Below are 13,968 nucleotides of genomic sequence, written 5' to 3' on the forward strand. Positions count from 1 at the left end.
TTGGGGGATTCTATAACCAACACAAAACTGAACACTTGTTAAGTGAAGAAAATATATATTGGCATGTGTAGGCCTACTTTGAAATAGATTAGCAATGCAGAACTACATGCAGGCTTACTTGAGTCCTCCCCATGTTTGTGAAAATGAATAAAATAAAAAGCAGCCTACTTTGATAGTAAATAAAATATATAATGGCAGCCTAGCTTTAAAAACAGTCCACTTCAGTGTGAGGTAATCCTCTTTTTTCTATTCCGAAGCCATGTATAGCAATCAACCCTCGGGCCTGAGCATAAAACACACCAATATCAGTTCAGGGTCATTCAATTCAGCAAAAGAGCTGCATTCAGCTTAGAGAACTTGACTATATAATAGCCTTAATGTTTGTTAATGAGCTCAGAAAAAGGTCCTTCGTATTTGTCATTCTTAATATTAACCTCCTGTACTATAAAGGTTCTGCAAAATAGGAGGCTGACCATCAACAGTTAGGTCAGAACAATTTTATGTTCTAGCCTATTATTAGTAAATTAACACGCATTAAAAATTCTGTGCGCTATGTTCGATCATTGACAACATGTTGTGGCCACCTCTAGACGATCCTTTTGCCACCCTTGTTAAAAATTCCTTGAACTGCCACCGCTGAAAAGGAGCTGAAAGCATTCAGACAGAATTCTGTCTTTATCAACATACTTCCGTCATGTTTTTCTGTCCTCTAACTCCTTCCACATTTTACAACATCTTAAATCCATTCAAACATCAAAATATTCATCTCAATTAGGACCTTATATGCTATTATGACTTTTCTCATTTATTTTATTGATACTTATATTTCCCCCATTCTAGTAAATGGATGGATTGTTCAAAAATCCCACATTTTTACACTTTTTCAAGGATTTTCAAACTTTGAAAAATGTCAAGAATATATGAATGATTTGAAATACTATAGGTTTGTTGAAAAGCTGGTATGGCATGCAGGGATCATTCCTGGTGCGTTGCCCGGATTGCTGTGCCTACTTTTCTATCAATCATTATCATCAACTACTCACTCTCACGGTTGGTTTTGAGTTACAACCTATTTTTTAAAATCTATTTATATAGGCTTAGGCTATGGGGAATGTCCGAGAACGGTTTTATTACAACAACAATCACTGTACAAAAATCCATAGATTTTATTTTGCAAGATGCCCAACACTTACAGATGAGGTGTTGAGGCTCTCCTGATCATACCGTTTTTGCAATTCCAGCTGCTGAAAACTTTCCTGCTGCCAATTTATCATGTAACCACAGGGAGAGTGGCAATATAGTACCTACTGACACTACTATTCCTACTCAGATCACATTAAAACCACCTACTTAATATTGTGCAGGTTCCCCTTGTGTAGCCAAAAGAGCTCTCGCCTGTCAAGGCATGATCATAAGACCTCTGGGGGTGTGTCCTGTGGTGCCTGGCACTGGGACGTTTGTAGTGGATATTTTTGGTGTGAGATTTGGACACCCGGTCCCAAGCCTTGGGCACTTTGTTGTGTTTGTCTCAGGGCACTGTCCTGGTAGGAGAGCCATTGCCATTGGGGAGTGCTGTTGCCTTGAGGAGGTGTACTTGGTCCACAACGACGTTTGTATGGGTGGTGCGTGTGAAGTCGCATCCACATGGATGCAACAACCCAGAGTTTCCCAGCAGAACATTGCATTCTAACAAGATGATCAAGATTATTTACATCACTGGTCAGTGATTTTAATGTTGTGGCTGATCTGATGACTGGTTTGGCACAGACGCTGGTGTGTATCATTTAAATGCAGAGCAAATGTAAAAGCAATATATATTGCAATGTCTCCCTCTAAAGGTGAAAGAGTAATTTACACACAAGTCAGACAGCGATGGATCCATTTAAGACTTTATGAATTTTGACATTGACCTTCAAAAAAGAAATACAACATTGCCTTAGTAAATAGTATAATTATTGCTGAGTTTTCAAAGTACAGAAATAGTAAACTTAAAAAGGGAAAAGAAATGTGATTTTAAAAAAAAGGATTAAAATATCTGGAATGACAGTTTTCAGAGCAAAAAATGTGACCTAATACTTATCGGTCCTACATTTTGAGGTAGCTGGTAAAAATAAGGGGTATTTAGCTAGTTTCCATTTGACACCAAAACATAAAAAAAAATAAAAAATGACATCGACCACAAACAGCGGATACATTATATATGTGTACGTAGCCACAGTTAACAATTCAAATACAAAATATTCTTTTTTATAGTATAGATGTAATGTGTTCAGTCATTGTACTATTCACAAATGCAGCTACAACATTAACTGCTGCTTTCATTCATCAACCACTTGTCCAAGGATGTGAATGTCTGGCAGCTTTTCCCTTCTCAGATGGGGTCCTGGAGGGGTTCAGCACTTCTCCCCTTACCTGTTGGAACCTACCATGAAAAATGGCAGAACAAGAGAAAAGAGGATTACACCTAAGTCCCTGAAACCAGAAAACCTGACCAAACTGCATAGTGCATAGGTTGGCTCTAATACCCCTTTTTCCACTGGTCAAAACTTACCCGCCCACTTAAACCCGCCAAGATCAGGCTTTTACACCCATCTGGCATTTACACCCACGTCAATTGACTCTGCAGTAGACACAGGTTTTTAAATCACGTCGGCTCAGCCAAGCAGAGTGATGAAGTGTTGATGAAGGTGTGTAATTAAGGAAGGAATTTGGGATGCAGTCTACTGTTTTTGTGACGTGAAATGTGACGAAAAGTGGTGTAACTGAATTGTTACTAATGGGAATATGTTACCTTTTGCTGGCTGAGCCACTTTTGGCTTCCCTGACCACTTGTAACCTTCACTCAGAGTGAATGATGAATGAAGAATGTTTGGGCACATGCATTCAAACTAACTTAATTCGACTACTATATGATTTTTAAAGACAATTAAAAATACATTTTAAAAGACATCAAAAGAACACACCTCGTTTCAGTGGGTTTGGAGACTTGTGGAGAGTTGTGCCTCTGTCTGGGTGCCCTGTCATAGTGACTAGGTCCTGCTTCCCTGCAGGAATCACAATTCGATGAGCTACTGAAAGAGCTGGGCTTTCCTGGCTAGGGAATGAAATTTTGGATTTCTCAACGATGGCCTGAACCTTATTCTTTGTTGAATGGTTTCTATCATTCGCAGGTTTTTCAAATCTTCCTTTCTTATGTCTGTATGAATGCAGTGTATTCTTTTCACAGAGATCGGTCCTCTTGCTGGTTTCTGCGGAGGTCTTTGGGACCCGGGTTTTATCATCACCCTGCATGCAAACTGTAGATTTTTTTAACAGTTTCAAGCAGTCCTTGGATTGAGAAGACTTCTGAGTAACAAAGCGAGGAATCAAAGGATTGAGACCCAAAGTGGAGTCTGCCTCCCTCTCCACAGACTGGGGCTGCTTCTTTTGAAAGTCTTCTGATGACATTCTTGTTCTGGGTTTTTTATTTGTAGTACGACAAAGACTGTCCACAGTTTCAGCTGAATGTCTGCTTTTTATAGCAAATAAGGCATTGTCCTCTGGTCCTGGTAGTCTTCTCTTTGTATTTCCTCTTTGTTCTGGTATCCTTGGTCGGTTGGTCTTGTGTTGAACATGCTCAGAGTCACTTTTAGCTTCAACCAGCTGTCTACTCTTTTCTGTACCATGTGACCTTTTCCGTACCAGGTCGGAGCGTGCATCCAGTGTCACTTCTTTAAACTGTGAATAATGACGTTTAGATTTGTGCTGTGGCCGTGATGAGTCCGCAGAAGAGAGTTGGGCTTCTCTGAGCTTTTCTTTGGCAGTTTCACTGTCCACTCTTTCAGCTGAATGTGTCCTTTGTTGAACACATGGGGCAATATCACCTTCTGCTGACCCTGAAGAGAACAATCTCTTCCCGTTTACCTTATTGCAGTTTTTGTCACTGTCACTCTCCGTGTCAGAGTCAAGGATTATAATACCATATCTTTCATTTTTTGAACTCTTCTGTGCGTTATGTTGGACATGATCAGAGACACCTTTGGTTTTACTCAGCTGTCCATTCTTTTCTGTACTGTGTGACAGGTCAGATGTTACGACCTGCTTCATTTCTTTAAACTGTGCATCATGAAGTGTAGACTGGTGCTGTGGTGCTGGTCGTTTATTTTTAAACTTCTTTTTAACAGTTCCACACCTGCTGCCCACACTTTCAGGTGAATGTCTCTTTTGTTGACTATAAGGGGAATGTTCATTGCTATCTGAACCTGAGAACCATCTTTTGCTTTCTGCGTTTTTCTTGCAGTTTTGATCACTTTCATCCTCTGTGTCAGAATCAATGATTATTATATTAGAGTTTTTTGAAGTCTTTTGTCCATCGGTCTTTTGCTGAACAGGCTTGGAGGCAGCTTCGGCTTGAATCACTCGTTTAATCTTTTGCTCGACTTCATCATCTTCATCCTTTTTTTCATCTGCCGCTGATCTCTTGTTCCATGACTTCCTGGAAGGTGTCAAAAAGTTGTGTTCTGATCCAGATGAGTAATCATAACTGTCCTCAGTTTTAGAGCTTTCTTCAGCCTCAGAGCTTGAATCTCTCTGGTTCTGTGGTTCACCAAAAGCATCCATTTCATGTTCTGTTGTGTGGCAGTCTAATTCCACCTCACATATAATGGGCAATTGTACACCGTGAGCTTTTAGAAAGCTCTCACGTGTGTCAAACACCTCGATCTGGGATGACAGAGGTGGAGCTGGCCAATTAGGGTCACGGTGTGTTGGACCTGTGTCAAGCTGTGTTTTGTCTCCACTTGAACCATCAACTAGCAACACGTTTTCTTGGTTTTTGCAGTCTTCATCTTCATGTTCAAACTTAAGGTCAGATATACTTATAGGGATGACAATCCAGTTATCACTCATCTCATCATCAGTCTCATCTTCATCTTCCAAAACCTGACACTGCACATGTCCATGTTTCTCTTTTTTAAATGAAGACTGCATATTGTCTGATTCAGGTGCTTGAGTAAGCGAAGGCCTCTCCACAGCCATATTATCAGTCTGTGGATTTTCATCTTCACTTATATCTTCATAATGTAAGTCTTCAAAACGCGTTGAGACGCTTAAATCCCCAAGCTCTGAGACCGGGAGTTTTGTGTCTAGCTGAGACAGGTCTTCATTTTCTGAAATGTCTTCATATTGTGGATCTTTGAGATATCTCACATGGCTTCCTTCCTCCTCTGCTTCCCTATCCTCTCCTTTAGATAGAGGAGCCTGTTCTTTCACTTTGTTTTCAGAAAGTACTATTCTTACATCAGTTTGTGGATACACAGAACACCGATCCTCCCTCGCACCTTCATAGCTTGTTTGGTTGCACAGCTGATCGCTTTGATTAGTAGCAATTGATAATACATTATGAATCTGAATGACAGTTGATGAATTCAGCTTGCAATGTGCAATTACCCCTTGACAGGTAACATCGCTCTGCTGCTGATAGTCAGTGTTTTGATTTTTTTTCTCTTGATTTTCAGTAAATGATGTGGGTTCAGATATTTTGTTTTCAGATTCCACTGAACTTGACTCGGTTTTAAGATCTTCCAAGACATCAGTCACACCTTGCACATTGTCCATCCCAACTGCATCCACTGGTTTTAGGCCTGTATCTCCTTTATCCCTGTCTTTCGTGTGCTTGAGAGGCCAAGAAACACCAGGCATTTGTTCTGTGTCATCCAAATTCTTGTTAATATTTTCCCCAAGAGACTTATATTGTTTCTGTGATGAGCTGCAGCTGAGTGATGAACTGGGGTGCTTCTCAGTGAGTTCATCCGAGGTCACTGAAGGCACTGTGATGATAATTACTGGACTCTCATCTTCATTCTTTGTGCAAGAGGCAGCAACTTTCCCAATAATTTGTGGATATTCTGTGGATGCAAAGAGATGAGTGTTATCGATATCCCCATTCCAATATTGTTGCAGTACGACTTTAGAACAGTTATCCATCTCTGCTATGTTCTCTACATTCTTCAGACTACCAACTTGCTCCTTCAGTGCAATTAATAAATAATAAAGAGTGATCATGCCATTATCTAAGTTCTTATCACACCATATAGTACTATGGAAACTTGCATCATGACACCCGGCAAATGTTTTATCCTCACAGTCTTCTGATTAAACAAGTTTGCCATTGGAAAATTTATGGGTGCACTCTCAACAGATTCGGTTTTGGAAGCATGAGGCTGGTGTACCTGTTGAATGTTTCTTTGATCCAGATGTAGCACAATCCCCCCTGTCTTTAGACTTTGGAATTAACTCAGTATTTGCTTTAATGCCCTTTGCACTGCCCTCTTTAGGCACTTGTCCAACTGTACTGGTGCACTGCTCAATCACAGCACAGTTGAGAATTTGCAGATCCATATAATCTTTGTCAGAGACAGAGGTTTTGGGGTGATGGGCTTTACTGTTGGACTTTGGCATGCAGTCAGACGGGCATGTGGAGTAAGAATGTGCGTGTCCATTATTTTGGTTATTCTGAGTTGTAAACTCTACAACACTTCTTAAAATAAATGCCTGTATATCATCATCTGTAGGTGAAACCATTTCTCCAAATGGCAAGACCTTCTCTGGGTATGACTGATTGCTTGGAGAAGGAGAGGAGGCCTGCTGCTGACAGGGGGTGGAATTAGTTCCTCCTGAATGATCCAAGTTTTGTGTTCTAGTTTTTCCACAGTTGAGAGCAGTTAGTGAACATTTCACTTGTTGACTCTTGCAGTGTCTTTCATCTGAAAAATGAGCACTAGTATTCAGATCCATCTTGGCATTAGTTTCGCCAGACAAAGAAGAAGGAGTGGTCACAAAGTCTTTGTAATCCAGAGGAAGTAATGAATCCAACAGTGGGTTAGAGCTCTACTTTTTGCTCTCAGGCAGAGAAGAACACAGAGTCAGTGAATGACATGTCTGTGCTGCAATTCCAAGGCCGTCTCCCTGAAGTGCTGCAGAACTGGTACCAACTGAGAAGGCAAATTCAGATTTTGTCTTTGCTGCAGTCCCGTGGCAATGTTCAGATTTGACTCTTTCTGCATGTTACAATGTCTTTGTTGTCCACTGTTATAAAAAGATTGTCTCACTAGCACATACAGATTCCAGTTGGTGGAGTCCCTGGAAATTTTGGTGTGATTGTCCATTGCCTTGCTGCCACTGAGTTGGACTGTGAGCCACGCTGAACTCCCCAGGATATGGAGTGGCTACAATGTTGTACTGTACTCCATCTGCTGGGCAAACCACTGGTACAGTTGAAACATTGTGATTCTGAGGCGATGTAAGCAAACAAACGTTACTCTGGAGTTGGAATGCAGGATAGGCCCCTCCTTGTGTGGACATCCAGATCGCATTGCATGTAGAGCAATCTTTCAAGTGAGGGCTTCAGTTAAGTGCTCGTCAGATCTAGGAAACAAAAAGAAAAGTTATTGGTTGGCTAGTTTCTTATTCAATATGCCTTACATACATTTTTCACAGAGGGAACTTTACATGCATCATTTGTCTCTAGTTCTGCTTTTGTTTCCAGGGAATTATATGGTCACGTGACAATTATACAGTTTGCCCACTACGAAAGTTGCCTTCTAAGCCTGGTGCTGTTCCTGGGAGCTTGAGTATAACAGACAGGTGGCTGCGTTAGAAAAACAAACCACTCGAGGGATTATGATGACAAATTGGTGACTTGAGAAACAGGATATAATATAAGCACAAACACTGCAAGTTTGTACCCCTTGCATGAAGAATGGACTGTACACATGGAGATGGGGAGGATCAGTGACACATATGAGGCAGCCTTAGGACCTGTTTTACGATTGTACAGAAGTTTCATACTTCAGTTGCTTTCTAGACTTTTTGAGGGAAATTCCCACATGTCCCTTTGTTATTTTGATATGTTATTGTTGTTGTTATGAAATGAGTATAGAAGATGTGTTAAAAGTGAAAACATTATGTCTGTGGGCCTCCCATGGTTTATGTCATGTGACAGTTTTATAGTTGCAGAGTATATGGTTTCAAAGCATATGTGATAGAGAGGGTTGAAAAACCTAACATACATCAGACTCTTGTCCAAGGAGTTCATCCTGAAGAGTATTTTTGTAACCTTTCTGTGTAACCTCTCCTGTGTATACGTGTTCTGACAATGGTTGACCTTCTCGCGACGCCATATCAGCTAGTGTTTCATGTGGCACAGACATTATGCATCGCTACAACCCTTATATTGTGCCAGTTAGACCAAATAACGACGCTTTGGGATGGCGGCCGACCCGTCCTACAATCACACAGAGCACGTTTTTTTAATTACGACCGAGCCGACCAACTTCCTGTTTAGCGCCCAGCTTACTGGAATGAGGATAAAATTATTTAATCGTGCGGATCTTCTAGACTTTTCAAATGTTATTGGACCGAATGGCTCAAATAATGAGTGAAATGAGTCATTTCACAGGGATTGTGATGCTAAAAAATGTATCCACCATTTTACAAACCCTTTTTTTCACCAAGTTAGCTTATGGGAAAATGTCTTTTTGGGCTGCAGTGAATTGCCTGACAATATAATTACACGGTTTGGCCGCTATGAAAACTGGCTTCAAAGCCTGGCACTCTTCCTGGGGGCTTGTTCAAAATACCACTGAGCAGCTTTCACAGTAGTGAACGGGGCTCCACCTCCAGCACAAGCAGGTTTAAGTGGGATTTTTGACCAGGGAAAAAGGGGTATTAGTTGTATGGCATGTACTAATCAGCAAAGCTTAACAGCTCTGCATGTGCAACTCATTACATTATGTGAGATATGTGTAACAAGCCAGGCACGTACAGTATAGTCCCGTCATTCACTCTGTGTGCGGGAGGCTGCATTTCACCTGACCTACACACTCAAAACAAGTAACTAGTAAGTATGAGAACTAGTAACTAAGAGTTACAGGAGCAGCAACCGTATTAAGGACCCAAGCAAACAAACTATTAATCTATATTAGAAAGTGACGTGTCCAGGCTTTACACAGGGTCAATCTGGAGTTCTGCTCTGACATTTGCAGTGGCAAAAATATTCACAGTGGGAAAATACATAATGAAAAAAGTGAATAAAACAATGTGCCCCGTGCCAGGCTTTGCACAAGGTCCACAGTAATAAATATGGAAGCCCATTTCTGCCAGTTAAAGAAAAGTATAAGATGAAAACTAAGCTTGATGAAAAAATATTTCCACGGTAAATTCTTAATTATGAGAGATAAAGCCATAATCATGAGATTAAAGGTAGAGACTATGAGATAAAAAGTCAAAATTATGAGATAGAAATTTTAAATGATAAAATAAAGAAATTATACATTTGACATAAAAATCCATAAATATAATAAAAATGATTAGTTTAAATTAGCATTATTATTATATAATCTAAATTATGAGATGAAAGTCAAAAGTATGGGTTAAAGTCATAATCATGAGATTACAAATACAAAATTATGAGACAAAAATTCAAATTGAGATACAAAAGTCAAAAGATAAAATGTCAACACTTAACTCATGATTTTGAAATAAGTCAAGTTTATACTGCTCCTTCTAGTATGCATGTTGTACCGATGTACTGACCTCAGTATTTATAAAATCCTGGCAACAGCACTACATGCAAGAAAATTCCAGTTTATAGCTAGCTAACGTTAGCCTGGATGAAGACAGCAAAACATTAATTTTTTGGAATAGCTACAATGGTATTAGATGAGGTGTGAAGATGGTGTGGGTGTCATGTGCACGCACACGCTTGCCTGTTGGGTGCACTTCGGTACTTCAACAAATGGCACTACACCCTGCTTAATATTAATCACTATTGTCTCTCTTTCAACCTACAAATGACCAAATTATCAAAAAGATTACTACAATTTAGTATTTTGTGACACATTGATGTTGCAACCGCATTTTAGATGGTTAAAAAGACAAGTGAAATGAGGCCTGAGACATTTAAACTGGAAGTAATCCTGGTTTCACCTAAAAAAAAACAAAATCCACATTGAAATCCTGGTTTGTGCTCACTGGGCATGTAGTTCTGTCCTCATAATAAGGCTCATTTAAGAACAACCAGTCCTGCACAGAACTGATAAGCGGCGATAACCGTGCATGCCGGTTGAATTTGTGTTCGACTTGATCCTGACTTGCTCTGATATCATGCACACGTGGGCAATGGTAATCTCACGGGATCTAGGTGGGTGCAGTTTTTAGAGCCAGGCACTGCAGTTGCTCTCCACCATATCATACTCACTGTAGCAAGTGGAGAAATTGTAAGCCTTCTTTTGTATGGGTTATAAACGATATACGACATTTAAACAATTTAAATAGTTTTTCTCCTCACTGAAAAAGGTAAAGTCTAGCAAAATTGGAAGAAAGCTGTATAGTGATATATCTAGCCAATTATTGTTTTGATAAATGTTTCCTTAGACATGCTCCTAAATGTTGTTTCCTGTCAAGCCTTTTTGCCTTAGCCTTGTGATTTTCATTTAATACCCCTTTTTTTGTTCTTTTCGTGGTCCATATTGTTTATGTGATCCCTTACCTTTCCACCGACAACATTTGTATTGCGTGATGTATTACTCTCATTAAATTTTCTAAACTTTAATGAGCGTAAAACTGAAGTCCTGATTTTAGGACATAGTGGTGCCTGTGATGTCCCTCATATGCACCTTTGTTCCCTGGACCATATGTAAGACCTGCTGTGAAAAATCTGGGTGTGATAATGGATAGTGATTTTAAGCCGGACAAACAGATTAACTCAGTGGTAAAAATCTAGCTTTTTCCAGCTGAGGTTTTTATCGAAGGTCAAGCCATTTTTATCATTTCATGACTTGGAAAGGGTTATACATGCTTTTATCTCTTCTCGGCTTGACTACTGTAATGCCCCTTATGTTGGTGTTGGTGCAAAATGCTGCAGCTCGTCTTTTAACTGGAACACGCAAGCGAGATGTGCTTTATAAATACATTTTGATTGATTGTATGATATTTCTTCCCCTACGAGGGTGCTGTATGTTTTTCTTGTAAATCAGTAAATACATTTTAAAAAGTTGCTCTCCACCAACTGCAAGACCCATGGCATGATGGGAAATGCCTGGCTGGTGCCTGATCTAACAGCTGATTGGTTTAGATGTTGACTCAACAATATGACGTTTTATAGAAACTTTTTATTTTTGCTAAAATGGAGAGATTTTGATCTGATTTGTAGGTTTAGGCTATTCTATTAAGAGATGGCATGCCGTGTGACCGGTGTGGAGACTAAATAACCCACAATGACATAAGAAACAGCACAATAAATAATTGTAAGCATTTGACAAATTCAAATCAGCCTGTAAAAAAATATTTAATATTGGACAGGATGTGAGGATTCAGATGTCAAGCTGCAACCGTATAAATATATGACAGATCAATAACTATCGTCTTTTGTATTTCTTTCCTTTGTGTTTGACTTTTAATGTATTCATATACAGTATATATAGTTATTTATTTATATTTATAGTTTTTGCTCCCATTTTTCATGAGCTGAACTCAAAGGTCTAAAACATTTTCTATATACACAAAAGGCCATTTCCCACAAATCTTGTTCACAAATCTGTCTAAATCTGTGTTAGTGAGCAGTTCTCCGTTGCCGAGATAATCCATCCCACCTCACAGGTCTGGCATATCAAGATGCTGATTAGACAGCATGAATATTGCACAGGTGTGCCTTAGGCTGGCCACAATAAAAGGCCACTCTGAAATGTGCAGTTTTGTCTCTCGCGAGATCTAGCAACTCTGATGTAGGGTCATGCGAAGTTTACCAGCTGCAGCACCCCTCAAAGACAAGGAGAGGATGTGCTAGCTTATGCTGACAGCTAGTTCCATCAACTGAAGCACTTGGTTAGCTGTTAACTTTTAGTTGTGGGTTATGTAATTAGCCAACGCCCTGTTCTTGTCTCAGTTATGACTTCACAAGCATGGGGTTATAGGGACGAGGCACGCGACTAAAATACCTCAAGTAAAAGTAACGTAACTTTCGTTTCATTGAAATCGAAAGCGTTGGCTATCAAATACGTTTAATGACATTAAGCTAGTGAGACCGGTGAGAACACAGGGCATCAGGGGACACCCTGGTTGAACACGTTCAGCGAACCGTACAACGCTCGAAATGAAACAGAAAGTGCGCCACATTGAGAAATGAGTACGGTGAGCAGCATGCTGCCCTGTTGTGTTTTACTGTTTGACACATTCAAACAAAAGTTCATGCAATTAAAAAACAACAACACTGCAAGTGAAAACGTGGACTGTCCATTAACTGTGAACCTAACTTACCGTATTTCCGCACTTTTGAACGCATCTCTTCACACCGCCAAAGCCTTTTCAAAACTGTTATAAAGTATTTGTTGCCGCTGTAAAACTCCACTCCACACGAGTTCGACCGGAAGGTAATCCCACTGGTATGATTGTTATCGGTAAACGTCGATATGTCCGAGGCTGAGGATAGCCCTCAATAATAGTTATCCGTAACGGGTAAAGGTCTACTATTCAATTCAAGTACGAATGGTTAGTGGGGGTTGGGAACTTATATGACGTTGAACGGGACTTCTGATTGGTCGGGTTTTGGAAGGGGTGTGTATCAGTCGATAAAGATGAACTGCGCCTCGGCTGGACGAGACCAGGCTGCAGCAACAGCAGGGGGCAGAGCCGAAGAGCTGAGACCAGGTGGGGCAGTCTTCCATCAGCCCTCAGTCTGCAGGAATCACAGAAACACTCTCATCCTGTTAGATCTGATTGATTGATTTAAATGTTATCAGACACATTGATCAGTCTGTACACAGTCTTCAGTTGTTGTTAATTATGACACCACAGCCTGTTCAAAAGCGGTCCTCTACCGACTGTCCGAAGAGGAGATATGAGAAAAATGGTGAATTTGCTGAGAAACACAAAGTGTTTACCTAAATCTGTCAATCTATTAAATTTAGCTCCCATTCCTCGTCAGCCACAAACTGTTGCAAAAAATGAATTTAGCTTTATTAAACATCAGGTCTCTGGCAAGAAAATCTTTTTTAAATACATTTAATACATGATTTTATCATCAAACACAATCTTAATTTTATGTTTTTAACTGAAACATGGTTAGACCAAGATAACAGTGCAGCTGTTCACATTGAATTAAGCCCTCCAAACTTCTCTTTCATAAGTGAGACTAGAATGCATGAAAAAGGAGGAGGTGTTAGTATTCTGTTTAATGAGTTACTCAAATGCAAGCAGATGTTTTATGAACATTTCACTTATTTGAATATTGTAGTGACTGAAAGTTGTCCCTATGGCCTGAGGTGAACTCACATGCATATCACCATGCATGGAGAGAGAGCAGCTGTCCTCGAATGAGCAGTTGGAAAGTACCTGATGGCCACACTGAAAGAATTAACACCGTACAAGGAATATTCAGTGTTTAATATAGAACTGTACTTGCCCGGTATGTATACAATAAAGAGTTAATGACATCAGGAGAACACACAGGGCCCACAGAAGGGAGGGGGCCTGGGTGAAACACATCCTAACATAGACAGGTATGATGTAATTGTAAAAGCTAATAGTGGAAAACTGTATTGATCATGGTAAATGAAGAAAGGTTCAGGGGTGGGGCGACCCCAGAACCAAAAGGTATATAAACTGAGTGATCAGAAACAGTGATTCAGTTCCTCCCGGGGGAGCTCACTGAGCGCATGTACTGACTTTGATTGTGTGTAAATTGTTGGTGACTTTAACATCCATGTCGACAAACCTGAGGACAGAGAGACTAAAGAACTGTGCTGTGTCCTTGATAACTTTGGACTCGCTCAGCATGTAACGCAGTGCACACACAACAGGGGCCACATCCTAGACATCTCCAAGGGTCTGAACATTTCTAAGGTTCTGGTACCTGATGTTGCTCTCTCTGATCATTACTGTGTTTTCTTTGAGAGGGATATATCTGTGTACACAAATGTTCAAACTGAGGTC

The 13,968-nt window shown here is 40.1% G+C and overlaps 1 long non-coding RNA gene across 2 annotated transcripts; it reads right to left on the reverse strand.

Annotated features, from left to right (window-relative positions):
• Nucleotides 1–1,877: 1,877 nt before the first annotated feature.
• Nucleotides 1,878–12,520, reverse strand: LOC141008305 (uncharacterized). Of its 2 annotated transcripts, XR_012180063.1 has the most exons (4): nucleotides 12,295–12,520; nucleotides 6,210–7,404; nucleotides 2,964–5,885; nucleotides 1,878–2,422 (listed from the first exon to the last, which is right to left on the reverse strand). It is a non-coding gene; the product is annotated as an uncharacterized lncRNA (long non-coding RNA). The 2 variants fall into 2 exon arrangements; XR_012180062.1 differs by having other exon boundaries at nucleotides 2,964–7,404; nucleotides 12,295–12,482.
• Between the last annotated feature and the right edge of the window lie 1,448 nt (nucleotides 12,521–13,968).

Source organism: Pagrus major, chromosome 14 (genome assembly GCF_040436345.1).
Source record: "Pagrus major chromosome 14, Pma_NU_1.0".
Taxonomy (NCBI): domain Eukaryota; kingdom Metazoa; phylum Chordata; class Actinopteri; order Spariformes; family Sparidae; genus Pagrus; species Pagrus major.